This window comes from Macrotis lagotis, chromosome X (assembly GCF_037893015.1).
Source record: "Macrotis lagotis isolate mMagLag1 chromosome X, bilby.v1.9.chrom.fasta, whole genome shotgun sequence".
NCBI classification, from domain to species: Eukaryota; Metazoa; Chordata; class Mammalia; order Peramelemorphia; family Peramelidae; genus Macrotis; species Macrotis lagotis.
In genome coordinates, this window is record NC_133666.1 from 346,083,900 (window position 1) to 346,110,053 (window position 26,154).

General features: G+C 38.5%; 1 long non-coding RNA gene across 3 annotated transcripts in view; it reads right to left on the reverse strand.

Annotated features, from left to right (window-relative positions):
- Positions 1-698: 698 nt before the first annotated feature.
- Positions 699-26,154, reverse strand: part of LOC141500197 (uncharacterized) — a 46,110-nt gene continuing 20,654 nt past the window's right edge. Inside the window, exons 2-4 of one of the 3 annotated variants that reach the window (XR_012471889.1) lie at positions 22,602-22,917; positions 19,593-19,651; positions 699-1,838 (exon numbers count right to left, since the gene is read on the reverse strand). This is a non-coding gene — a long non-coding RNA (uncharacterized LOC141500197). Of the gene's footprint in view, positions 1,839-16,562; positions 19,652-22,601; positions 22,918-26,154 lie in introns of those variants that run through there. The other 2 variants (XR_012471888.1, XR_012471887.1) reach the window with 2 other exon arrangements.

Here is a 26,154-nt window from a genome sequence, read left to right on the forward strand (position 1 = left end):
TTACACACAGTGGGACTCCAATGATGTTTGCTGATCTAAATTGCAAGAACTATTTTATATTATCCAATTTCAACTTGGCCCTCATTGCTGCACAGCATTCCTTTCATTCTTCTCTAATCAACTTCCCATCACACTGCCCTTGGAGGTTATTCCAACCCTTCCTATCTCTTCTAAAGTCTTTCTGCATTTTTGCTTCAACTTCAGAGCATGAGATGATCCTCTTTCTTCAGAGCAATCCCCCCACTAATGTCTTTGATTCCATCAATTATTTTATCTGTATTTTCTGACTCCTTTCTATTGTACTTTTAATATATTGAAGTAAAACTGCCTTTTTTCCTGTGATGAAATATATTTTTATCTTGCTGTATTGCCATCACAACTCATTAAAATTTAAAGTATATATTTAATAAATGTGTACTTTTTAAAATAATTCAGCTGAAGAGAATAGAGACTCAAATAACTAGAAACAGTTTAAATATGATTCTGGGAACAAAGATTCTCATCCAATGTAGAATCAAATAAATTAACAGCCAGTTCTCTGCCCAAACGACCATTTTAAGTATACAAAAAGATATACTGAAAGGTACTTTGGTGTTTTAAGCATTTAATACTCAAATAAGAACAATAAAAGAGGTACACAAAACTAGATTATGTTATATTACAATAAGGAAATGTATTCTTATAGAGTGAAAGTAGCCACGAGAGCACAGCAGTCAATGGTGGTACAAAAGCAGAACTAAAACTCATTCTACCTGTTCTAACTCTTTTTTTCTTTTACTTGTATGTCTTCCAAAATTGGTGATAACTCTTGAGATCTATTTTTTATTGGTTCATTGTGTACCAACTTCCTACTGGTTTCACTGTCCAGGGAACACCAGGGCACTCATAATATCTTGGGGGAAATTGGGGCATAACACAAAACTGAAACAAATGAGAGCTTTTTATCCCCTGATTGTTTGGCACTTTTTCTCTTTATGTTACATATTTGTTTACTGAAGTAACAAAACAAGGGAATTTAAATATAGTATTTCCAACAAAGGTATAATGAGATTTAAGAAATGAATAAATAAATTTTATAAGCATAGTTCCATCAATTTTTTTTCACCTATGAATAGAATGAACATTACTATGTGTGCTTAGAAAACTGTTGCACAGATAAATGTTAAAAAAAGAGTAAGGAATGTAAATTCATGATTTCTACATTTGACAGCTGCCAGGCACTCACCTTAGAGAGAACCCTGATTACAAGTGCCATTTTAATAGCTAGTTTGCCAAATTCAACAAAAAATTTTATATCAGTTCTGCCAAACTGGTGTGAACCAACTGAATCCCACTTCTGTTTTGAACTGAACTACAAACTTTGTCCTTTTATTGAAAAAAAAATTGGAACCAAGAAATCATGTCCTTAGCTGGCTAGACTCAAAAAAATGATTCTGCTGAATCCTTCATTCAACCAGTGGAGATAATGAAGTTTTAAATATATAAACAAGATAGTCTGCTTTCAGGGATTCCATTACAAGGTGTTACTCAATAGAGAAAGCAATTGGCTCAGATGATCAGTCTAACTCATAAGCCCATGTAAATAGCAATGTTTACAGAATATACAATATTCCATAATCAGAGTACACCATCTCTTCCTTTAAAGTAAGGAAGCACATTCTCTCAACACTTTTCTTGGACTAAGCTTGATCATTATAATTACACGGAATTCAGTTTTGTTTTATTGATCTTTCCATGTTGCAGTCAAGAATGTTGTTTTCCATGTGATGTATAATTCATTCTGCATCAGGTTATATTTCTTCCCTATATTCCTGAATTCTTCATATTCATCATGAAACCTATTTTAAAAAAACATATTTGTTCACTTTCTTTAGTTGGCTTTACAGATCCCCTTCCCTACTCCTCATTATATAAGCAGAAGTGAGGGGGAACATTAACTTTTTCTTTTCCATTTACTTGATTTAATGCTCCCTCTTCTAATTTGAGTTTCCCCAATTTTTGCAGCTAGTATTTCTGACAAAGGACTCATTTCTAAAATATACAGAGAACTGAGTCAAATTTTTCTTTAAAAAAAACTATTCCGGGGTGGCTAGGTGGTACAGTGGATAGAGCACTGGCCCTGGAGTCAGGAGTACCTGAGTTCAAATCTGGCCTCAGACACTTAATAATATAATTACCTAGCTGTGTGGCTTTGGGCAAGCCACTTAACCCCACTGCCTTGCAAAATCAAAAAAACAACAACAACCAAACCCATTCCCCAATTGACAAATGGTCAAAGGACATGCAAGGGCAATTTACAACTGAGGAAATCAAAGCAATCTATAGTCATATGAAAAATTGCTCCAAATCATTACTTATTAGAGAAACAGAAATTAAAGCATCTCTGAGACACCACCTCATACCTCTCAGACTGGCCAATATGACCAGAAAGGACAATGATCAATGTTGGAAGGGATGCAGGGAAATCTGGGACACTAATACATTGTTGGTGGAGCTGTGAACTTATCCAACCTTTCTGGAGAGCAATTTGCGATTATGCCCAAAGGGCAAAAAAAATGTGCATACTCTTTGACCCATCAATACCACTACTTGGTCTATACCCTGAAGAGATGATTTTTAAAAAAGGGTAAAAACATTGCTTGTACAAAAATATTTATAGCAGCCCTGTTTGTGGTGGCAAAAAATTGGAAATTAAGTGAATGTCAATTGGGGAATTGCTTAGCAGACTGTGGTATATGTATGCCATGGAACACTATTGTTCTATTAGAAACCAGGAGGGATGGGAATTCAGGGAAGCCTGGAAAGATTTTCATGAACTGATGCTGAGCAAGATGAGCAGAACCAGAGAAACACTGTACACCCTAACAGCACCATGGGGGTGATGTTCAACCCTGATGGACTTGCTCATCCCTTCAGTGAAACAAGCAGGAACAATTATGAGCTATCTGCAATTCAGAATATCATCCATATCCGGAGAAAGAAATATGGACTTTGAACAAAGACCAAAGACTATTACCATCAAGTTAAAAAAAAAGCATTATCTTATTATGTAATTTTACTATTTCATACTTTATTTTTCTTCCTTAAGGATATGATTTCCTTGTCATCACCTTCAACTGAGATCAATGTATAACATGAAATCAACGTAAACTCAAACAGAATACCTTCTGTGGGGGGTGGGGGGAGGGAATGGGGGAATGGGGGAAAAATTGTAAAACTCAAATAAACTCTTTCTTTAGAGATCTTTTTTAGGTTTTTGCAAGGCAAATGGGGTTAAGTGGCTTGCCCAAGGCCACACAGCTAGGTAATTATTAAGTGTCTGAGGCCAGATTTGAACTCAGGTACTCCTGACTCCAGGGCTGGTGCTCTATCCACACTGTACCACCTAGCTGCCCCTAAACTCTTTCTTTAAAAAAAATAACTTGAATTTCCCTTTTTTACTTTCTTCCTTGTTCATGGAACACCCTACCTTGATCTAGAATCACTAGATCACTTCTTTTCATGTATATATATTTTCTTTAATGCCATTAAAACAAGTAAATACTGTAGTCTTTAATTCCATTGATACCACCCCCAAGGCAGCTACTATCATCCATCACAATCTGTTTTCATCAGTGGAAACACTTCAATTCCCATGAAGAGATTGACCACCTCCCATTGAATTGCTTAGCCACCATGTATCAGGTGCTATAATTTTCCAGTTCTGGATTGATAAAATATTTTCCCATTATTATCACCTTTCCCATCATACTACATTTTCCCCATTATCCCTCCCTGACTAGAGATTAATGAGTACATTTTTTTTTTTAGGATTTTGCAAGGCAGATGTGGTTAAGTGGCTTGCCCAAAGCCACACAGCTAGGTTATTATTAAGTGTCTGAGGCAATGATTTGAACTCAGGTACTCCTGACCCCAGGGCTGGTGCTCTATCCACTGACTACCCAGCTGCTCCTTAATGAGTAAATTTCTTGAACCCAACTTCTGGTACCAGTTTTTGTCAGTTGGACAGACCAGCTAATTGGAGTTTGTATTTGAATTGTAGCATGTAGAAAATAACTTAGATGGAATTTACAAAGTGAATCCAAGTTTTTGGAAAGGACACTCAAGCATAGACACCAAGCAGTACCCCCTTTGAATCAGTAGATCTCAGTCACAGAAAACACTGAACAATCAACTCAAATACTAATACATCCACTTCAGTGCCATTGCTGGGGACATGTAGGACCCCATCAATCAACAACCAAGAAAGTGTGATAGTATATTATGAGGAAAGGCTTTTAATACTCCAAAGAAGGATAAGGATAAAAAGCTCCTGGAAATACTCTTTTATATCTCCCAGGATATTCTTGTGAAAGGCATCTTAAGAGAAGACAAGGAACTAGATGATATTTATGACACAAGAGAGGGATGTGATCTGTCTCTTCTCTGAACTGAGGCTTCAAAAACCAAGAGAAGTTAATTCCTGGTAAACAGACACTTAGTCAGAAGCAAAGTTCAAGGGAGGAATACATTAACTATGCAAGTTAATTAATTTAGTTAGCCCAATAATTTGCTGTTATTCATAGAATTCTAAAAATGTTTTAGGCAATAATAGCTTAAATTATATTGGCTATTTGGACAATTATAATTTACAAAATTATAATAACTGACATTTATGTAGGTTTTACAAAGCATCTTAGCATTTTATATATGTATTATTTTATGTGAATCTTAAAACCACTCAAAGAATGAAACTTAAAGAAGATAAATGACATGGTCAAGTTCAAAAAGCAAGTTATTTATATACAAGGCTTGTATCCCTTGAGCCTAAGTTCAATAAACTTTTCACCAATACAACCAAACCCTCAAGATTATTATCTTCAAGGGACAATGCCTATTTGAATGCATAAAGGGAATTGGATTGTACTTCAATTCCTACTGGCAAGGAACTTCTATTTTATTGATCCCATATCTTTCTATTTTGTGGATTTCAGTTAACTCTTTCCATCTTCTCATAATATGGGAACCTTTAATTCCTGAAGCTGGATCAAAGTCACAATCAGCAGCTTATCTAGCTAATATTGTACCAGAAGCGAGAACAGAAAATTGTGTCCTAGCCTGGTGGCATACACAAGTGGGACAAGCTCCTACTTTTTAAACACAGGAGACAAGGGCCTTTTTGAAATCATCTTTGCTTAGACTCTAGTCTGATCTCTTCCAATAGTAAAGATATCATATTTCCCAAGTAGGCCCCTTGCCACTGTGATTCCTGATGTGAAAAACTTGTCTGTCCTGAGCTGGCAAATTTTTTTGAATCCAGTGAGAATACAAAACACAATTTACTTCTGCCCTACTGTCCTAACATCTATCCCCTGAGGTGAATTCTACTCTTCTTGTTCCACTTTTTGTTTGTTTTTGATGTTGCTATTTTAAAACAAAAATAGGAGGCATAGCTTATATCTCTTTTCTGTTTCTAATATAATTAACAAATTAAGTATCTTTTATTCAGCTGAGGAAATAAGGGTTTGAATGGCTAATATGAAAATATATATTTGTATAACTTTGCATGTATAATATTGCTTGCCTTCTCAATGTATAGGGAAGGAGCTAGAGAGAGCAAGATTTTAACATGCAGAATTTTTTAAAAGCATGTTAAAAATAAATAAAAAAAAGAAATATGGGTGGAAATTACAAATTGTCATAAAGTGCCTTTGAAACCTTTTTGAAAATGGGCCTCTGTTCCCTCTTCTATAAAATAAGTCAGTCATATATACTAGTAAATATTTAATAATTGGACCACAAAAAGTACAAATGACAATTTTTTCTAATTTATTTATTCTTATTTTGTACAAATAATGTTTTTTTTATACATTACTAAAATATTCTTAAGAGTAAACATAATACTTCCTCCCCCCAAGAAAATATAGACCTGTATAAGCGATAAAGTAAAGAGGAGGGGGCAGCTAGGTGGTGCAGTGGATAGAGCACCAGCCCTGGAGTCAGGAGTACCTGAGTTCAAATCCAGCCTCAAACACTTAATAACTACCTAACTGTGTGGCCTTGGGCAAGCCACTTAACCCCATTGCCTTGAAGAAAAAAAACCTTAAAGTAAAGGGGAGAGGAAAATGATGATGATGATGATGATGATGATGATGGTGATGATGATGATGATGATAATAATAATAGGTATGGCCAGGTGGCACAGTGGACGGAGCACCAGCCCTGGAGCCAGGAGAACACAAGCCCAAATCCAGCCCCAGACACCCAACAATCACCCAGCTGGGTGACCCCATGCAAGCCACCCCAACCCCATTGCCCTACAAAATACAAAAAAAAAAAGAACCAAAATAAAATAAAATAGTAATAATAATAATAGTAGGGACAGCTGGGTGGCAGACAGATCACTGGCCCTTGAGCCAGGAGCACCCAGGTCCAAATCCAGCCTCAGACACCCAATAATCACCCAGCTGTGTGGTCCCAGGTAGGCCACCCAGTCCCATTTGCCCTACAACACCCCACAGAAAATAATAATAATAAAGAATGTGCTTCAGTCTGTGTTCCAACACCACCAGCTCTGTCGCAGGTGGATCACATTTTTTAGGATAAGTCCATCACAAAAGTTACTTCCATATTTTTCCACCGTTGCCATTGCTGATCGCAACTCCTTCCATTCATACTTCTCTACTACCATGAACTGTATTTTCTCTCTCCTTTCACTGTCTCTGCTGTAGGGTAGTTGAGTGGCACAGCAGACAGATCCCCAGCCCTGGGGACAAGAGGCCCCAAGCCCCCCCTACCACCCCTTACGCAGCATCCACCTGGCCCTATGGTTCCGGACAGGTCATCCAATCCCAGCCCCTTGCAAGAAGTAAAAAAGAAAATGTGTTATATCTGACCACTCTCCCCCCATGGCCCATCCTCTCCACCATCACTCACATCCCCACCCCTTCCCCCTGTTTCCCTCCTCTCCTTCTTACTCCAGATGTCATTGATTATACATGCTGTTTCCTCTCCTAGCCACCTCTGATGATAGCAAAGATTCCCTCATTCCCCCTCACCTTCCCCCTTCCATATCATTGCAATAGCTCATTATAATAAAGAAAAATCTTATTAGATGAAATATCTTAGCCTATTCCTCCTCTCCTTTTTCTTTCTCCCATTACATTTCCCTTTTATCTATTGACTCGATTTTTACACCACAATATATCTTCAAATTCAGCTCTCTCCTGTGATTCATCTACAAAAGCTACTTTCTACCTGCTCTATTAAATGAGGTTTATATGAGTATTATCAGTATCATTTTTCTATACAGGAATACATGTAGCTCATCATCATTAATTCCCTTATATTTTCCCCCTCTCCTCCAATCTCTATGCTTCACCTGAGTCCTGTATCTGAAGATCAAACCTTCTGTTCAGCTCTGGCCATTCCAACAGGAACATTTGAAATTCCCCTGGTTCATTGAAAGTCCACCTTTTTCCTTGGAAGAGGACATTCAGTTTTACTGGGTAGTTGATTCTCGGTTGCATTCTAAGCTCTTTTGCCTTCTGGAATATTATATTCCAAGCCTATGAACTTTTAATGTAGTTGCTGCCAAGTCCTGTGTGATCCTGATTGCAGCTCCACAATATTTGAATTGTGTCCTTCTGGCTGCTTGTAATATTTTCTCCTTGACTTGGGAGTTCTGGAACTTGGCTATAATAATCCTGGGGGTTGTTTTTTTTTTTTGGATCTCTTTCTCAGGGAGATCAGTGGATTCTCTCCATTTCTATTTTTCCCCTCTGCTTCTAGGATGTCAGGGCAATCTTCCTGTAATAATTCTTTGAAAATGATGTCAAGGCTCTTTTCCTGGTCATGACTTTTAGGTATTCCAATAATTTATTTTTAGATTTTTCAAGGCAATGGGGTTAAGTAGCTTGCCCAAGGCCACACGGCGAGGTAATTATTAAGTGTCTGAGGTCGGATTTGAACCCAGGTACTCCTGACTCCAAGGCCAGTGTTCTATCCATTGTGCCACCTAACCCTCCCCTATTCCAAGAATTTTTAAATTATCTTTCCTAAATCTATTTTCTATCAGTTGTTTTTTCAATGAGTTGTTTCACATTTTCTTCTAATTTTTCATTCTTTTGATTTTGAAGTATTGAGTACTGATTTCTCGTAAAATCATCAATCTCCCTGAGTTCTATTCTTTTTCTAAAGGATTTGTTTTCCTCAGAGAGCTTCCTTATCTCCTGTTCCATCTGGTCAATTCTGCTTTTTAAAGCATTCTTCTCCTCAATAACTTTTTGAACTGTTTTATCCATTTGACCTATGCTGGTTTTTAACATGTTATTTTCTTTAGCATTTTTTTGGATCTCCTTGACTAAGCTGCTGACTTCATTTTCATGTTTTTCCTGTATCTCTCTCATTTCTTTTTCCAATTTTTCCTCTATCTCCCTCACTTGATTTTTCAAAGTCTTTTTTGAGCTCTGTCATGGCCTGAGCCCAATTTCTGTTTCTCTTGGAGTCTTTAGATGCAGGTGCTTGTACTGCCTCATATTCAGATTGAGTGTTTTGATCCTTCTTGGGCTCACAGGCAAAATATTTCTCAATGTTGTTCCTCTTTTTTACTCTGCTTACTCATTTTCCCAACCTGAGCCTGGTTTTGGGGTGCTTTCTGAGCTTTTGGGACACCCCCACAAGGATCTCAGTGTGTGAGGCTCTGTCTTCCCTCCTGGTCTGTGAATGACCATAAACACACCCCTCTGCCAGGGGCTGAGGGGGGTCCCTGCTGTTCTATGGTGGGGGGGCTAGACTACGATCAGGATCTGAATGTAGTCAGAGCCCCAGAGTCCTATTCCAGGGACAGAGGACAGATTCCAGCAGTCTCTCTTCACTCCCCTCCCTAGTCTCAAAGTGCTCATGCCCTGGGGGCTCCTGCTTACGGCTCCACCTGCTTCTGGTTCCTGGATCTGGGCTGCCCTGGCCACTCTGCTTGCTGTATGCCCTAAGGTCTTGGCTTCACATGCTCGCTCTGGCAGAGGTCCCCCTGCTGTTCCCCCAAATTGTGCGTGGTGCTCCCTGGGCTGTAGATCCGGAAACTGCCCCTGCTGCTGTGAGCTGTGGCTCCCAGCGCCCTGAGGCTGCCTCCTGGAGGCTGAAGTTCTTTTGTTCTGCTGGGCCACCCCTCCGACCAATGGAGCCGAGCTTTTCCACTCTTTTCCAGGTTACCTTGGGTTGGAGAATTGCTTCACTGAATCCCTCTGTGGGTTCTGTCTCTCAAAAATGTAGTTTTATAAGTTTTGCTAAAGAGCAACTGAGAGAAGTTTCTCTCCTGTCGCCATCTTGGCTCCGCCCCCTCCCAAATGACAATTTTAATCTTCATTTTTAACATTTTTTCTCCATTATTTTCTTGTATAGACAATCAAGAAAACAATCATTATAACCCTCATTTGTAATGTTTGCTGATTTTTGAGATGTTAATTCTCAAGCTAAAAATGTAGCAATCCACTCCCTTATTCAAGATAGCTCCAGAATACTACTGGATTAGATGACCCATGAGTTTCCTTCCAGATGAAAATCTATGATCCTATAAGAAGACCCTGAATAAACAAAATAAACTATTTTAGAGTTCTACTTCTGAATTGGCCTAACTTTTCTGAAGGCAGATCCAGTTTGATGTAAATAAACAAAATCAGCCCTACTAAAACCATGAGATAAATCAGACCTATCAAGTCTAGGATTTTGTTTTTTTTTAATCTTTCCCCTGTGAAATTCTTTTCCCTTACCCCCACTAACCCCCCCCTCTACCCTCTGTTCAATAGGGGTTTCAATACCCAAACCTCCTGTAATATCCAAAGTTATTTGGATCTAATATGTGCCCTTCAAACATAACTCTTTGTTAATTTAAGTTAATGTTACTTTTCTCAGAAGGAATTTATATTTTTTGTTTCAAATTGTGGTGAGAGAGATTTAATTCCCTGCTTTAGGATTTGTCAGATGGGGGAGTGGGTTTTTTGAGCAAATGAGTGGTCTTGAAATCACAACAGCAAATTTACTATCCCACCCATCAGAGGCCTTGCCATCTTTTTTTTCCTAACACTTTAAATCTGCAATCCTTTTTGTCCACTGACCCTCCACTGCCTCTTCTCAGGAGGACCACTAGGAAGACACTCTGGTGACAGAAGATGGAATGATTTTCATGAGCACTACAATTTTTCCCACTCTATAATTAAATTCTCATAATTTGATAAAAGCAGATTCTAGGAAATGTATAAAGCCATCCAGCCTTCAACTTGGGGACCAGCATGGGTTGGCCAATTCATGTCTTCCCTTTTTGATGATTTCTCCTACTTTCTAAGGTTTTTTTTTCCCCTCCCAGGATTAAGAAAGTTTCTTTTTTAAAGAAATCTATTGGGGCGGCTAGGTGGCATAGTGGATAAAGCACTGGCCTTGGAGTCAGGAGTACCTGGGTTCAAATCCAGCCTCAGACACTTAATAATTACCTAGCTGTGTGGCCTTGGGCAAGCCACTCAACCCCCTTTGCCATGCAAAAACTAAAAAAAGTCAGTTTCCAAATGAAAGGTTACATTGGTTGCAAATGGGTCACCCTCTTTGCAGAATTTGAATAGACTCAGTCCAAACAGAATTGTCAGAAACCTAATCATCAAATAATATTATTACAAATATATTCAGAGATGAAATCTACAACTTTAACTTTAAAAAAATAGGTCAAGCATTGGCCAGCTCCTGACCTCAAGGAGCTTCCAAGAGTAGAGGCATAGGGAGAATTTGGAATATCAGAAGTAGAATCAAGAGAGGAATGAAGGATGACTGACCTGGTGTTTTCTCCTAAAAATGAAGGTTCCAGGAGGAAAATTCATAAACAGAAAAAGGAAGTCACAGGAGTAGAGATTTTCTGGGATGAGAAGATAATTGAAGCATAGTAACTGAGTTCAGAGAGTTAGGAGAGCAGGACACATAGAATTCAACTGGAAATCAAAGTCAGCAGACTGCTAATTAGTGCTAGATAAATTAGATAATTTGATTCAAAAAACATTTATTAAGCATCTATAGTGTCCCAGATTCTATTCTAGGTGCCATGAATACAAAGTCAAAATTAAAAATGGTCCCTTCCCTACAGAAATATATATTCTTTTGGGTGATGGAGAACAATACGTACACAGATAAGTAAATTCAGAGTAATTTCTGGGGTGAAGATGGAACAAAGTCCTAATAAGGATGGGAAGGGGAATTTTGTATTACCTTTGGTACTATGTAATTTCTAGGCATTTAGCACTGTGTCATTTTTATGAGGGGCATTGAAGAACTGGAATGGTCAAGATGGTGAGTAACTAGAAACCAATGAAACAATAAAGTCAAGAACCTAAAACCAATATATAGTCTCTTGGTTTCTTGAAATTCTATTGAACTGTATGCATGAAATTAAGATTTGATTTTAAAATTCTTAGCCTGACTCTCCAGGGTTCAGAATCTGAAAAAAAAGTCAAATAATTTAGTGATTGAAGGGGTCTTAAGAGATCATCTGGTAAAGTGCAAATCCTTCATTTTCTGGATGAAGAAACTGAAGTTGAGAAAGGTAAAGTAACTAAATTTATTTTCCTCCTTTCCCATGATCCTAAGCATCTTTTCTAAAGGGATTCAAGCAAATTTGACAGGGAAACTACCCAGGAATTGCTCCCGACTTCCCAAACTCCTGACTGCAAAGATAGTAGTAGAAATTCAGTTGAGGGCAGAGCCAAAATGGTGACAAGAGTTGATCGTGTCTTAGGAGCTCTCTCATAAAACTTATAATCTAAGGACTCTAATTAAATTTTTGAGAGACAGAACCCACAGAGGGACCCAGTGAGGCAGTTCTCCTACTCAAGGTAACTTGGAAAAGAGCAGAAAGGCTCTGCTCCCCAGGGTTGGAGGGGCGGCCTGCTGGAGGGGTGGTCCACCAGAGCGAAAGAACTTCAGCCTCTTGGAGGCAGCCCCAGGGCACTGGGAGCTGCGGCTCAGAGCAGTGGGGGAATCTCCTGACCTATGCCCTGGGGAGCACGGGCACAAATTGGGGGAACAGTGGGGGACCTCTGCCAGAGCGAGCACATGAAGCCCAGCCTTCAGGGTACACAGCGAGCAGCGTGGCCAAGGCAGTCCAGATCCAGGAACCAGAAGCAGGCAGAGCTGGTAAGCAGGAGCCCCCAGGGCATGAGCCCATTGACCTGAGGGAGGGGAGTGAAGAGAGAGAGACTGCTGAGCTCTGTCCTCTGCCCCTGGAACAGGAGGCTGGGGCTCTGAACACATTCAGATCCTGATCGTAGTCTAGGCCCCCCCATAAAACAGCAGGGCCCCCTACCTTAGCCCCATGGCAGAGGGGGGCACTTATGGTCATTCACAGATCAGGAGGGAGGACAGAGCCTCACACACTGAGACCTTCGTGGGAGTGTCCCAAAAGCTCAGGAAGCACCCCAAAACCAGGCTCAGGCTGGGAAAATGAACAAGCAGAGAAACAAGAGGAACACCAATGAGAAATATTTTGCCTGTGAGCCCAAGAAAGATCAAAACACTCAGTCTGAAGATGAGGAAGAACAAGCTCTTGCATCTAGAGATTCCAAGAAAAACAGAAACTGGCCTCAGGTTATGACAGAGATCAAAAAAAGACTTTGAAAATCAAATGAGGGAGTTAGAAGAAAAACTGGGAAAAGAAATGAGAGAGATGCAAGAAAAACATGAAAATGAAGTCAGCAGCTTAGTCAAGGGAATCCAAAAAAATGCTGAAGAAAATGGCATGCTAAAACCCAGCTTAGGTCAAATGGATAAAACAGTTCAAAAAGTTATTGAGGAGAAGAATGCTTTAAAAACCAGAATTGGCCAGATGGAAAAAGAGATAAGAAAGCTCTCTGAGGAAAAAAAAATCCTTCAGACAAATAGAACTTAGGGAGATTGATGAATTTATGAGAAATCAGAACTCAATACTTCAAAACCAAAAGAATGAAAAATTAGAAGAAAATGTGAAACAACTCATTGAAAAAACAACTGATATGGAAAACAGATTTAGGAAAGATAATTTAAAAATTATTGGAATACCTGAAAGTCATGATCAGGAAAAGAGCCTTGACATCATTTTCAAAGAATTACTACAGGAAAATTGCCCTGATATCCCAGAATCAGAGGGCAAAATAGAAATGGAGAGAATCCACAGATCCCCCCCAAGAAAGAGATCCCCAAAAACCAACCCCCAGGAATATTATAGCCAAGTTCCAGAACTCCCAAGTCAAAGAGAAAATATTACAAGCAGCCAGAAGGACACAATTCAAATATCGTGGAGCTGCAGTCAGGATCACATAGGACTTAGCAGCAACTACATTAAAAGCTCATAGGGCTTAGAATATAATATACCAGAAGGCAAAAGAGCTTAGAATGCAACTGAGAATGAACTACCCAGCAAATCTGAATGTCCTCTTCCAGGGAAAAAGATGGACTTTCAATGAACCAGGGGAATTTCTAATGTTCCTGTTGGAATGGCCAGAGCTGAACAGAAGGTTTGATCTTCAGATACAGGACTCAGGTGAAGCATAGAGATTGGAGGAGAGGGGGAAAATATAAGGGACTTAATGATGATGAACTGAATGTATTCCTGTATAGAAAAATGACACTGATAATACTCATATGAACCTTCTCAGTTAATAGAGCAGGTAGAGGGAGCTTTTATAGTTGAAGCACAGGAGAAAGCTGAATTTGAAGATAAAATATGGTGTAAAAATGGAGTCAATAGAAAAAAGGGAAATGTAATGAGAGAAAGAAAAAGGAGAGGGGGAATAGGTCAAGATATTTCATATAATAAGATTTTTCTTTATTACAATGAGCTATTGCAATGATATGGAAGGGGGGAAGGCAAGGGGGAATGAGGGAATCTTCGCTCTCATCAGAGGTGGCTAGAAGAGGAAACAGCATATATACTCAATGGGGTATAGGCATCTAGAGTAAGAAGGGGGGGGCAGGGGGAAGGGGTGGGGATGTGAGTGATGGAGGAGAGGATGGACCATGGGGGGAGAGTGGTCAAATATAACACATTTTCTTTTTTACTTCTTGCAAGGGGCTGGGATTGGATGGCCTGTATGGGACCATAGGGCCAGGTGGATGCTAGGCCTAAGGGGTGGTAGGGGGGCTTGGGGCCTCTTGTCCCCAGGGCTGGGGATCTGTCTGCTGTGCCACTCAGCTACCCTACAGCAAAGACAGAATGAAAGGAGAGAGAAAATATAGTACATGGTAGTGGAGAAATAAGAAAGGAAGGAGTTGCTATCAGCAATGGCAACGGTGGAAAAATATGGAAGTAACTTTTGTGATGGACTTATCATAAAGAATGTGATCCACCCACGACAGAGTTGTTGGTGTTGTAACAAAGATTGAAGCACATTTTTTGTTATTATTATTTGGGGGGGGGGGGGGTGCAGGGCAAATAGGGCTGGGTGGCCTGCCTGGGGCCGCATTGCAGGTTGATCATTGGGTGTCTGAGGCCGGATTCAGACCCAGGTGCTCCTGGCTAAAGGGGCAGTGCTCTGTCTGCCACCCAGCCACCCCTACTATTATTATTATTTAATTTATTTTAGGTCTTTTTTTTCCCTTTTTTTTTGGTTTATGCAGGGAAGTGGGGTTGGGGTGGCTTGCATGTCACACAGCTGGGTGATTGTTGGGTGTATGGGGCTGGATATGGGCTCAGGTGCTCCTGGCTCCAGGGCTGGTGCTCCATCCACTGTGCCACCTGGCCATACCTACAGTTATTACTATTATTTTTTAATTTTAATTTTAATTTTTTTCTCTCCCCTTTACTTTATCGCTCAAGTGAGTCTATATTTTTCTGGGGGAGGGGGTATTTTGTTTACTCTTAAACAAGAATATTTTATTAATGTATAAAAAACATTGTACAAAATGAGAATAAATATTATAAAATAAAATAAATAAATGATAAAAACAACAACAACAACAACAACAACAACAAAAGAAATTCAGTTGAGAAGCAGAAATACTGGGAGAGACCATAATCCTCCAGACTCCTTCTTTTGGGAGTATTCAAGTATCTCAATCTTCTCTCCTAACACTGCTAATTGGGGTCCTGTGGTAAAGTTGGTTTTTGTGCCAGTACTCTCTGTGGGTTGGTGGTAAATTATAATATCTATTCTTGATATTTGAGAAAGCTATTTCCTTTCTCCTTTCCCTTTTCATTTGTAGATGAAATATGATAAAATTGAAAAAGCCAAAGTTTGTTGCTATATTATATTTGTGGCTTCTGTTCATGTCTCTCTCTTAGAATCCCAGACTTCTTTCATGGTCTCAGCCAGATGCTACCTCCTACAGAGGCATTTCTAGATACCTCAATTGTTTCTATTTTTACTTTTCTAAAATAATTTTGAATTTATTTATTTTAAACATGCTATATTCTATAGTAGAACATAACAATAAGTATAGAGACTATCTCAATTTTTTGGTCTTTGTGACCTTAGTGCCTATAGAGTGCCTAGAGGCTAGTCTACAGGCTCTCAGTAAGTGTTTATTCAATTGTTGAATTGAATTGTTGAGGGAAAGAGTAAGACATGATAAGCATATCTGCATTTTTAAGCAAACCTCTCTTCATCTCCTTCTTGGCTTCCTTCAAGTCTCAGTTTGAAGTCCTACTTTTTGTAAGAAACCTTTCTTCATACCCTTTAAATTTAAAGCCTTCCCTCTGAGATTTCCCCAGTTTAACTTGTCTATATCTTGTTTGTACATAGTTTTTTGCTTGTTGTTGCCCCCAATAGACTATAAGTTCCTTGAGAAAGAGACCTTTTTTTTACCCTTCTTTGCTCCGGAGGAGAAAATGAGGCTGGTGACTTTGCTAGCTCTCCATCATTTAATCTAATTTAATTGCCTGACATGGCAAGAATGAAAGAAAAACAGATGGCTAGGTGGCTCAGTGGATAGAGCACTGGTCCTGGAGTCAGGAGTACCTGAGTTCAAATACAGTCTCAGACACTTAATTACCTAGCTGTGTGACCTTGGGCATGCCCTTAACCCCTTTTACCTTGCAAAAACCTTAAAAAAAAATGAAAAAACAACAGCATCAGCACTTAGCACAAAGTAGCAGGCACATGGGAACTTTTATTTTTTAATATTTTGATAACTGCATTTCACTATGAAGGGTTTCTTTTGTAAACCATTCAGAGAAGGACTCCATAGATTTCAAGAAAAGTGAAGGCCAAACATGTCACAGATGTATACAGAATCAAAGGGAGATTGTTCAGAGGGAAGGCTTATGTTTCAACATAGTTGTTGACATATTGTCTTCCCCTTAGATTGTTGGCTCTTTGAGAGTAGGAACTGCTGTTATTTTTTATTTTCTTCATAAGTCCAGCCTTTAGGTGATGATACAGACTAGATATTTTTAAAATTCTTGTTAATTAGCTGAAACTACTCCCAATGAGAATCAGCACCTTTTGTACAAATTATAGTCATAGAATAAAATTTCTTAACCTTTTATTGTGTCATGGACCCCTTTGGCATTCTTCATTATGCCTCTGGAGCCCTTCTGAGAATAATGTTTTTAAATTAATAAAGTCACGAGTCTGGTCCACAATCATGAGCATAGAGAGAACATCACTTTTTTGGGATAATTTTTTAAGATATTTTATTATTTTTTTTCAATTATATGCAGCAGTATTTTTCAACAATTTTTTTGCAAGGTTTTGAGTTTTACATTTTTTCCTTACCTCCCTTCCTTTTTTCCCTCTCCCCAAAGGCAAACTAATATAGGCTATACATGTATGACCATGCTAAACATAGATCCATATTAATCATGTTGTGAAAGAATAATCAAATCAAAACAGGACAGAAACATTAGAGAGAAAAAAATATATAAGACAACTTTTGAAAATTGAAGATAGTAAGCTCTGCTTTGCATTTAAACTCCACAGTTCCTTCTCTGGTTATAGATTTTCCATTGCAAGTCTTTTATTATTGTTTTTGATTATTGTATTGCTAAAATGAACAAATCCATCATAGTTGATCATTACCCATTGTTGTTGTTAGTGTGTATAATGTTCTTCTGGTTCTGCTCACTTCACTTAGCATCAATTTGCGTAAGTCTTTCCAGGCTATTCTGAAGCCCTATCCCTCATGATTTCTTATAGAATAATAGTGTGAATCATATTCATATACCACAATTTCTTCAACCATTCTCCATGAATATCCTATGGACATCCCTTCAATTTGCAATTCTTTGCCACTATGAAAAGAGCTTTTGGTATAATTTTTAAACAAACTTATTAAATCTAATTTGTAAGCCTCTGGGATTCACCTGTACGCCCTGGATTAACCCCAGGGGAACAATCCAGAAATCTAGAGAGGATCTTGCTAGTAAGATAAGATTTTGATAATTTAGGCTAGAAAATCTTCAGAGTTGGGCTAACCTACCCTAGACAAAATATCAAAGAAAGACCCTAAGTCAGATGCAAAGATACTTTCTCATCTTTATTTTCATGACCACTCTCCCATCTTTCCTTTCTGGACTAATTTCCCAGATTGGGTATCCCTCTTCTTTTTCAAATACCTTTGTTCACAAATCAATTACTTCTAGTGAGTTAGATGATAAGAACTTAAGTAAATATCTCCATAGGTATCTATATTTTAATAGTTGTCTTTAAAAAAAAAAGCTTTTAAGACCCACTGGAATAAATTTCCATGAATAAATTTAATTCTGTATCTCTAAAAACTTTGTCTTTTGGCATATTTAAAAATAATACAAAGAATAAAAACAGATTTGCCCCTTTAAAAATACATGAATTTTAGAGTATATCATTGCATGAAAATGTATGTCTCCAAGGAGAAGATTTTCTAAAAAATATCTGGTACAAGAAATGTGTTGACTGTTTCTGACTGGGAAAACACTGAAATAAAATATAGACATATTGCGAATTGTTTTAGGTTTCTGTTCAGATTCAGAATCACTTTGGGAGAGCATAGAGAGGGTCTACCAGTCTGATCTTAAAGACTTAGCCATCCTCAAGAGAGAGAACATCTCAGGATAATAGGAAGAAATAAGGTGTTAGCTAGAATAAATTAAGATAAAAAGGCTTATTATAAGGGCTTCCCACAACTGAAGGCCAAAGCTGACATCTGTCCCTTACTTTTTTTGAATGTTCAACCCAGGAGGACTAATGGAATTCACCTTGGATAACCTTATGTTGCCAGGGATTCCAGGCTTTCTCCACCCCCTGAACAGCTGCTCCCTGGAAGCCTTCCCATTCCTCCACCCCAGGCAATTCCTAGGGCTCTTAAATCAGCTTAACTCTGGTCTGGTCCAGGATAGGACTGACTAGACTGGTCATACTGAAAGGAAAGCAAGAATAGTGAGAGTTAACATTTACATAACCCTTTAAAACTTACAAGACAATTTATATGCATTATCTTATTTGATCCTCTCAACAATTCTGGGAGGTAGATGGCTTTGTTATTCCCAGTTAATAAATGAGAAAATTAGAGCTCAGAGAATGGTTAATTGGCTTCCCAGTGACCATGTCAATAAGTTACTCTAGTACCCTCTCAAGTGATTCTCTGAGAAATATCATCTGTATTGCATATAATGTTATATGCATTTATTTTATTTTTATTTCAACGGAACTGAAGCTGAGATACCAGGGGAAATCTCCTTTGTTGTTTTAATACACAGCCTGTGTCTTTATGCTGAATAGTTAAAGGTTTCATGCTTGCTCCAACTGATTTTTGCAAGGGATTGCAAATTTCAGCATAAACACAACACTCCTCAGTGGTAGAGATGGATTACTTGATGTCCTGTTACTTGTGGGAAAGGTGGAGTTGGCAAGAGCTTGGGAGAAGAGATGCCTTGGATACAGAAGTTCCAGGTTCTCTTCAGAATCTCTGAAGATTCTAGGAAGAAGCCCTCATGTAGTGGATCCAATTTACCACACACGAGGTTTTAAAGAATTTCCCTTTGGATGAGATTGGGGATTGATCTCTCTCTCTCTCTCTCTCTCTCTCTCTCTCTCTCTCTCTCTCTATCTGTGTGTGTCTGTCCATCTCCCTCTCTCTATCTCTCCCTCCCTCTCTCTGTCTCTCTTTCTCTGTCTCTCTCTTGAAGAGCTCATTTATTCTGTATATAGACTGGTATATTTGAATATAGTATAACTTCTCAATATCTTTTTGCTATCAAATTGGATAAATTTTTTTCCCCATTTCCTATGTGTGACAGTCTTAGTGTACAAATGGCTGTTGGAACCTTTTTATACAGTATATAGTTAGGGGCACTCCCTTCCTGTTAAAGGGATAGCATTCAAGAGAACAGTTTGCAAATTCTTTCTCCTAGCCATGCTCTCTGAGGAGAGAAGAGAGGTCACCCTCTGGCCCCAGTCTCCTACTTCCCCTCCTGGCAGAAATCAGTCTTCTTTGGAGAAAAGCGATCAGGAGAATCTAGAGATATCTACTTTCCCTATGAAATACATCTAAACAGACTTACTCATATACACACACACACACACACACACATTAGCCCACAAGAGCAATAACCCCCTCCTGGGGCAGACATGCCCCTTCCATGAGATTCAAACCCCATCAACATTACCGCCTCTAAAGACTCAGCTCACCTTGTGTGCTCTCCTCATCTTCTGCAACTCAAAAGTTTGTAGCTTCTAACTTCCTTTGCCTAAAATGAAAGAATAAATATTGAGGCAAAGAACCAAGGCCTGTTTTCATAAGACCATGTGGCCTTGGATGGGGAGAGGGCCAAGGCCTCTCCCTTCATGACATTGTCCCTCACAATATTTATCAGGAAGAACCCAAAGAGAAATCAAAATGAGGAGAGGCCAAGGTTCTATGTAGCTTGCTTCTTTTGAATGTAGATAATCAAAAAGGCTCATCCTTCCCTGAGGTAAGGAGGCCAGAATAGAATGACTACTTGTGCTCTAAAGTCTCTCTGAGGGATTTCAGTGGGAGTCTGCAAGAAGCAGGGGAGAACAGCATCAAGAGGATCCTGAACCAGGGCTGGGTCAATGGTTAGCCTCTCTTCACATCTACAAAGACATACTCATAGTTGATAGATGATAGATAGATAAATATCTATATATGTATATATAATATATACATACATAGATTTTTTTAAAATCACAATTGTAAATATGTTTCAAAATAGTCTAGCATCATGGTACACAGAAAGCACATTCCCCAGCATGTGATCATCCTTCAACCCCTACATTCTGCAACCTCATCAGGAACAGACATAATCTAGATGAGAAAAATGATCATTTTCTTATTATATTAATGATCAATTTTATGTACAGGATTCAAAGATCCTCTTCTTTTTGCTTGTTTATTCAAAGTCCAGCCTCTTAAGGACATTTCTGACCCTGCCCCCAAATTCACACCAACCAGAACAATCCTAGCTAGGTGGAATTTTTACTATAACCCCACAACTTTTTACTCAGGTAGGACTTGGTGGTGAATAGATTCTTTTGTACATATTGTTGGAGGCAGAAGGATCTGGGAAAGTGCTGACCTGATCAGTCACATCCCCAAGTCCCTTATTAAAAAAAAAGCCTACTTCATTATAATATTCATTCTTTCATATTGTTAACCAATCAGAGTTGATTTTTGCCTTCAGGGACATCCCTTTTTCCAAACAATGAATAGACTCTATGCAAGATCTTTGGTTTCTGAAAGTACCACTGACATCAATTTATTGATTATTTGCTAGCCTAATAAATTGATTGCTAATTACCTAGAAACTCTGGCTTTCAGAAATTTTTATTTTTCTCACTGTGAACTCAATTCCCTATCACAAGCCCCCACACCCTAGGAGAAATCCAAGAAGGGCAATTATCCACTATTTTTACTCAGAAAAAAAATGATACTACAACATGTAGTATCCTTTTGTATTATTAAAGGAATTCAGAGCTTTACTGCTGCTGCTGCTGCTGAGAGAGCTACTACTCTCTCCCCAAAACAGCCCAAGCTGTGCAAGTAAAATGATGTTTATTGTCACTTTGCTCTCCTGTGGCTAAGTCCCTGATTTATAGTCTTTAACTTTATTGGGAGTACATTTAATTTGTATCTATAATTGTAGTACCAGTCAGGTCAGAGGGTATTTCTCTCTATGGGATACAAATTCACAACTCCTGCCTCAGTTTCCTCATCTGTGAAACAATCTGGAGAAGGAAATGACCAAGAAAACCCTAGATGGAGACACAAAGAGTTGGATATGACTAAAAACTGACCGAACATCAATAACATCAATCACATGACCACATTTCCTTCTGAACTCTACTTCATATAGGATTTAGGTGTTGTATCTATAGATTACATTTTGGGTCAAGAATATCTAGGAAATCAATTTAAAAAAAAGGGAAGGGGCTGCTAGGTGGCTCAGTGAGAGAGCACCGGCCTTGGAGTCAGGAGTACCTGGGTTCAAATCCGACCTCAGACACTTAATAATAATTACCTTAGCTGTGTGGCCTTGGGCAAGCCACTTAACCCCATTTGCCTTGCAAAAACCTAAAAAAGAAAAGGGGGGGAACCAGATGGCCCTAGCAGTACCAGACCTCAAATTATACTATGAAATATATGAAGTTATAATAGTCCTAACAATTTGATACTGGGTAAGAAATAGAGAGGTTGAAAAATGGAACATATTAGGTACACAATATCCAGAAGAAAAGAACCCAGTAATCTAGTATTTGATAAACTCAAAGATCTCAGTTAAGGGTACAAGAACTCATTATTTGACAAAAACTGTTGGGAAAATTGAAACTAGGCAAAGACTGACATCTCACATAGTATACCAAGATAAGCTCAAAATGGGTATATGATTTAGACATAAAAAGTGATATCAAAAGTGTATGGAACATAAAAGGGAGAGAGTAGATTCAGAATGCAGATTGGAACTTTTTTTCCTTCTCTTTTCTCTTCTCTGCTTTTTTTCTCCTCTTTTTTTCTCTTCTCTTTTTTTCTCTCCTCTTTCTTCCCTTTTTCTTTTTTACCTCTCCTCTACTATCTTTTCTCTTCTCTTTCTAATACAGAAATTTGTTTTACATGACTATACATATTAGTGTTTCTTTTTCATACTTTCTTAATAGCTAGGGGTTAGAAGGAGAAAGAATTCAGAACTGAAAATAAAATAAAATAAAATAATTTTTTTTAAAAGGGAGAAAAGAAGAAAGGTCAAGTGACCAGCACAGGATAACTTAACCTTTATTTGTCTGACACTCTTAAACCTGAGACCAGCTGTGCCCACTATGTCACATTACTTCTCATTTTACATATATTGTAGATTGGTTTTTTGGTTGTTTTTTTATTTGTTGACTTCATAACCTAACCATTATGGATAACACTGTTTCAATGCATACATGCATTCTGCATTCCAAATAAGCATAAAGCATGTTCTTGGTACCAAGAAAACTGGATTTGGAGTCTAGAGGATCTAGGTTCAAATTCTGCTTCTGCCTGTGTGTTGCCTTTGGTAAGCTATTTGACTTTTAAAATTTCTTCTTTCCTCATATGTAAAATGAGAGGACTGTTTGACTTTTAGCAGGCCTTCCAGACCCATATTTAGATTCCTATGTATCCTCCTGTTTTTGCAGCCAAAGACAGGTTAACAGCACCTTGAGCAAGTTCTTCCATGTAGCAACAGATCCAACTTTTTATTGCCTGGCCCAAGAGCAGCATCTTTGACTCTGGCCCAGCACTGTTTTAAAGAGGCTTGAGGGGAAAATACGTTTGAGACACCTCCATGGAAAGAAGAGATAACCTTAAAAGAAACTGGTGAGGTCCCAAGTTTAGGTTTTACTCAAACAGGAGCAATTGCTACTTTCATGTCACAGCTGCTGAGTGGTTGGTCCCTGTAAATAATCTCAATAGAGATTCTGCTCCCAGTAGAAGAAACACAGCGGTGGAAGTGTCTTAGTCCCCTAGAAAGAGCTGAAGGAAGGAAAAGGGAACCCAAGATTAGAAATAGAAAGTAAACTCAGCAATCTCTTTTTCTATCTAAGTAAAATAATTTAAAATTTCATATGTTATTCCCCAAAGCAAAGTCGACTTAGAGCCCAGATCTAAGCACCATTTGGTTTGGCTTTATATCCTGGCTCCCTGCCTTATGGCAAGGAGAGAATACACCCTTTGGGTCACAGCAATTTTTAAAGCAACGTATCCTCCCAGAATGAACATTTGTGACATGTGATTTTGAAGTCATGTTAGGGGCAAATGTGAAAGCATTTCATAACATTCCTCAGAACCAAAGAAAAGCAATAGAAGAAATTGGAATTCAGGGGTTGGGGGTAGGGGGTAGGGGGTGGGGTGGGGAGTGAGATCCAAAGTGAATACCTGAAAAGAAAGCGTTTTTGTTTTTTGTTTTGTTTTTGTTTTTGTTTTTTCATTTCTATGGAAGAAAAGAAAGCTACTTTCAAATATATTATAAAATATCCTACTGTGGCTGCTGAGTGTGTTAATCTCAGCTAAATTACTTCAATCTCAGTCATACTCTTCTGTGGATCTAAGCTGTGGGGGATCTTTTATCCCAGGCCATTAAAATTCCAATGAGTTCTGCAGAAATTCATTCAAAATACTCATATGCCTTTAGAAGTTACGGAACCTTCTGTAAAGAATGTTATCTAACTGCACGCCAGCTTCCGCCAACAAGCCAGCGGGTATTTCATTAAGTGTTTACCATGGGCTTGGCACTGTGCTGGGCATTTAAAAACATAAGTAAAACAGCTCTTATAGGCATAACAAAATTCACATAGAGGTATTTCAAAACACACAGGAAAAAGACACCGGGTAATTTTGGGAGGGAAGGCTCCAGTAGCTGAGTACTGAGCATCTGGGGGCTGCTGAAAAAGCCCTCCTACCTTGAAGCACCAGAAGGAGCTGCTTGAACTGAATCAGGAAGAAAACTAGAGATGAAAAGAGGTGGCGGTAAGGAGAGGGGCTACCAGACATGTCGGCAGCTGGGGCAAAGGTAAAGAGGTGGGAGATGGAGTGCTGTGTGAGAAGAGCAGCATGTAGACTAGTATGGCAAAGTGTGCAGAGGTAGAGACTATCAGAGTAGGCTTGAAAGGTAAAAAGAGAGATTTAAATGCCAGACTTGAGTTTGTATTTAATCTCAAATCACATGTAAAGTGTCCTGAAAATGAATTAATGTGTATTCTGTAATCTTGGCTCCCTCTTTCCCAGTTCTGATTGCCTCCTACTTCCATTTTTGTCCTCTACTTCCAGTCCTACAAGTTCTTTGCAAGTCACATGGCTCTTCAATTTTAAAAGACGACAGAGTGCCTTGGAAATGGGTTTATGTCCTGACATTGCAGTTCTTTTCTTTTAAATTTGATTTAATTTTTCCCCGGTTATATGTAAAAACAAGTTTTAAACTTCATTTTTAAAACTTTGAGTTTCAATTTTTTTCTCTTCTTCCCATTCTACTCCCCTCATTGAGAAAGCAAATAATTTGATATAGGTTAGAAATGTATAGTCATGCAAAATATTTCCATAATAATTATGCTGTGAAAGAAAACATAGATCTGCCCCAAAGAAACCTCAAGAAAAATAAAGAAAAAAAAGTATGAGATCCAATTTTTGAGCTCTGACAGTCAGCATCATGTAAGTCTTCTTGTCCTTTACTTCCTTATTCCATCCTGCATATAACAAGTTATTTTATGTTTACTAAAAAGAATTAGGTGAAATATTGCTGTTAAGGTGAGCAGCAATCCCAGTGCAACTAGAGTTTCTGCTGAGATCCTAGGATCATAGATTTAGCACTGCAAGGGACTAGAGAGCATCTAGCTTAATCCTCTTATTTTACACATGGGGAGCTGAGCCCCAAAAGTGATGAAATAATTTGCATAAGTTCACACTAGTCATGGAGCCAGGTTTGAATCTAGGTTCCATACCCAGTGGACTCTGCCTTTAGAAGTTCCAGAATTTTCCATTGAACTCTGCTGCCTTCCTTAGAAAGCATATAACAAATTTTAGAGATATAATTGGTATCAGGGGGTCAGGCCTTTGCTTCAGGGCACTGAAAACAAGGGTCAAGTACTACCTCACTGTACCCCTCTTTACCTTAGAGTCCATTCCAACAAGAATAAATTGTGAGACCATTATGGGGTCTACCAAGACCATATGGGGACCAAATACCAAATTTGAGCCTATCATTCATCCTCCGTAATGTCCTAGCATACTCTGGGGGGAGGGGATGATTTCCTCCTCTTCTGAATAGATTGTCCTTCTATAACACTACCTCTAATCTCACCTTTGTACTGCAGACACCATTTATCCCTCAATTAAATTGGCTTCAACAATTCATTCTTACAGTGCCATCACGTTTAGAGGCATCCACTCACATAATATTAAAAACATGATTTCTCTGCAAAATTGCACATTTTGTTATTTATTCCTTCTCCAAGATCAGATACTGAGAAAAGTTAGAAAAATAGGAGATAACAAAGCAAGAACAGGCTTGTTGATTTTTTTTTAAAGCATGTTAATGTGGCACCTTTCCAGTGAAGGAAGGAATCAGGAAAAACTAGAACATAAAGAGATGCCAGTGATAGACTAAGGCATGGTATATATAGACAAAAAATTCTCAGAGCCCAGGGATAGAAGGACAATATCTTTTATGAAATTACAGAGTGAAAAAATAAAGGAAAAGACCTCACTAATAAAAAAAGATGAAGATACCAGATATCATAGACAGATGGAAGATGGTAATTGGAAACCCTATCATCAGGCAATTAATAACAACTATGAAAGAGACAGCAATAAATCTGTCTTCTTTCATATGAGTAATTGAAAATAGCCTAATGAGCCTAATACAAGGGTATAAATGATTTGTCATGCCAGGCATCATGAACTGTGCAGGAGGAATAAGATGAATATTCTATGATGAGGTCTGTATCTGGCTGCTTTTATCCTGGGGTGAGAATACCTCACCTCTGCTGATCAGCAATTGAAATACATGGCTGCTCATTATGGATCCTCTTAGTCAAACTTTAGGATAACCTGTATAATTTCTCAATCATCATGTAATTAAAGAATCCATGTACATTGATATGAACCAGCTTCTGATTTCCATTATAAAATCACAGAGCTGAAAGGAAATTCACAGATCATCCTCTTTTTCACAGATAAGTTCTTTCAGTGCTGGTGCATTTGTGGTGAGCTTTCAAT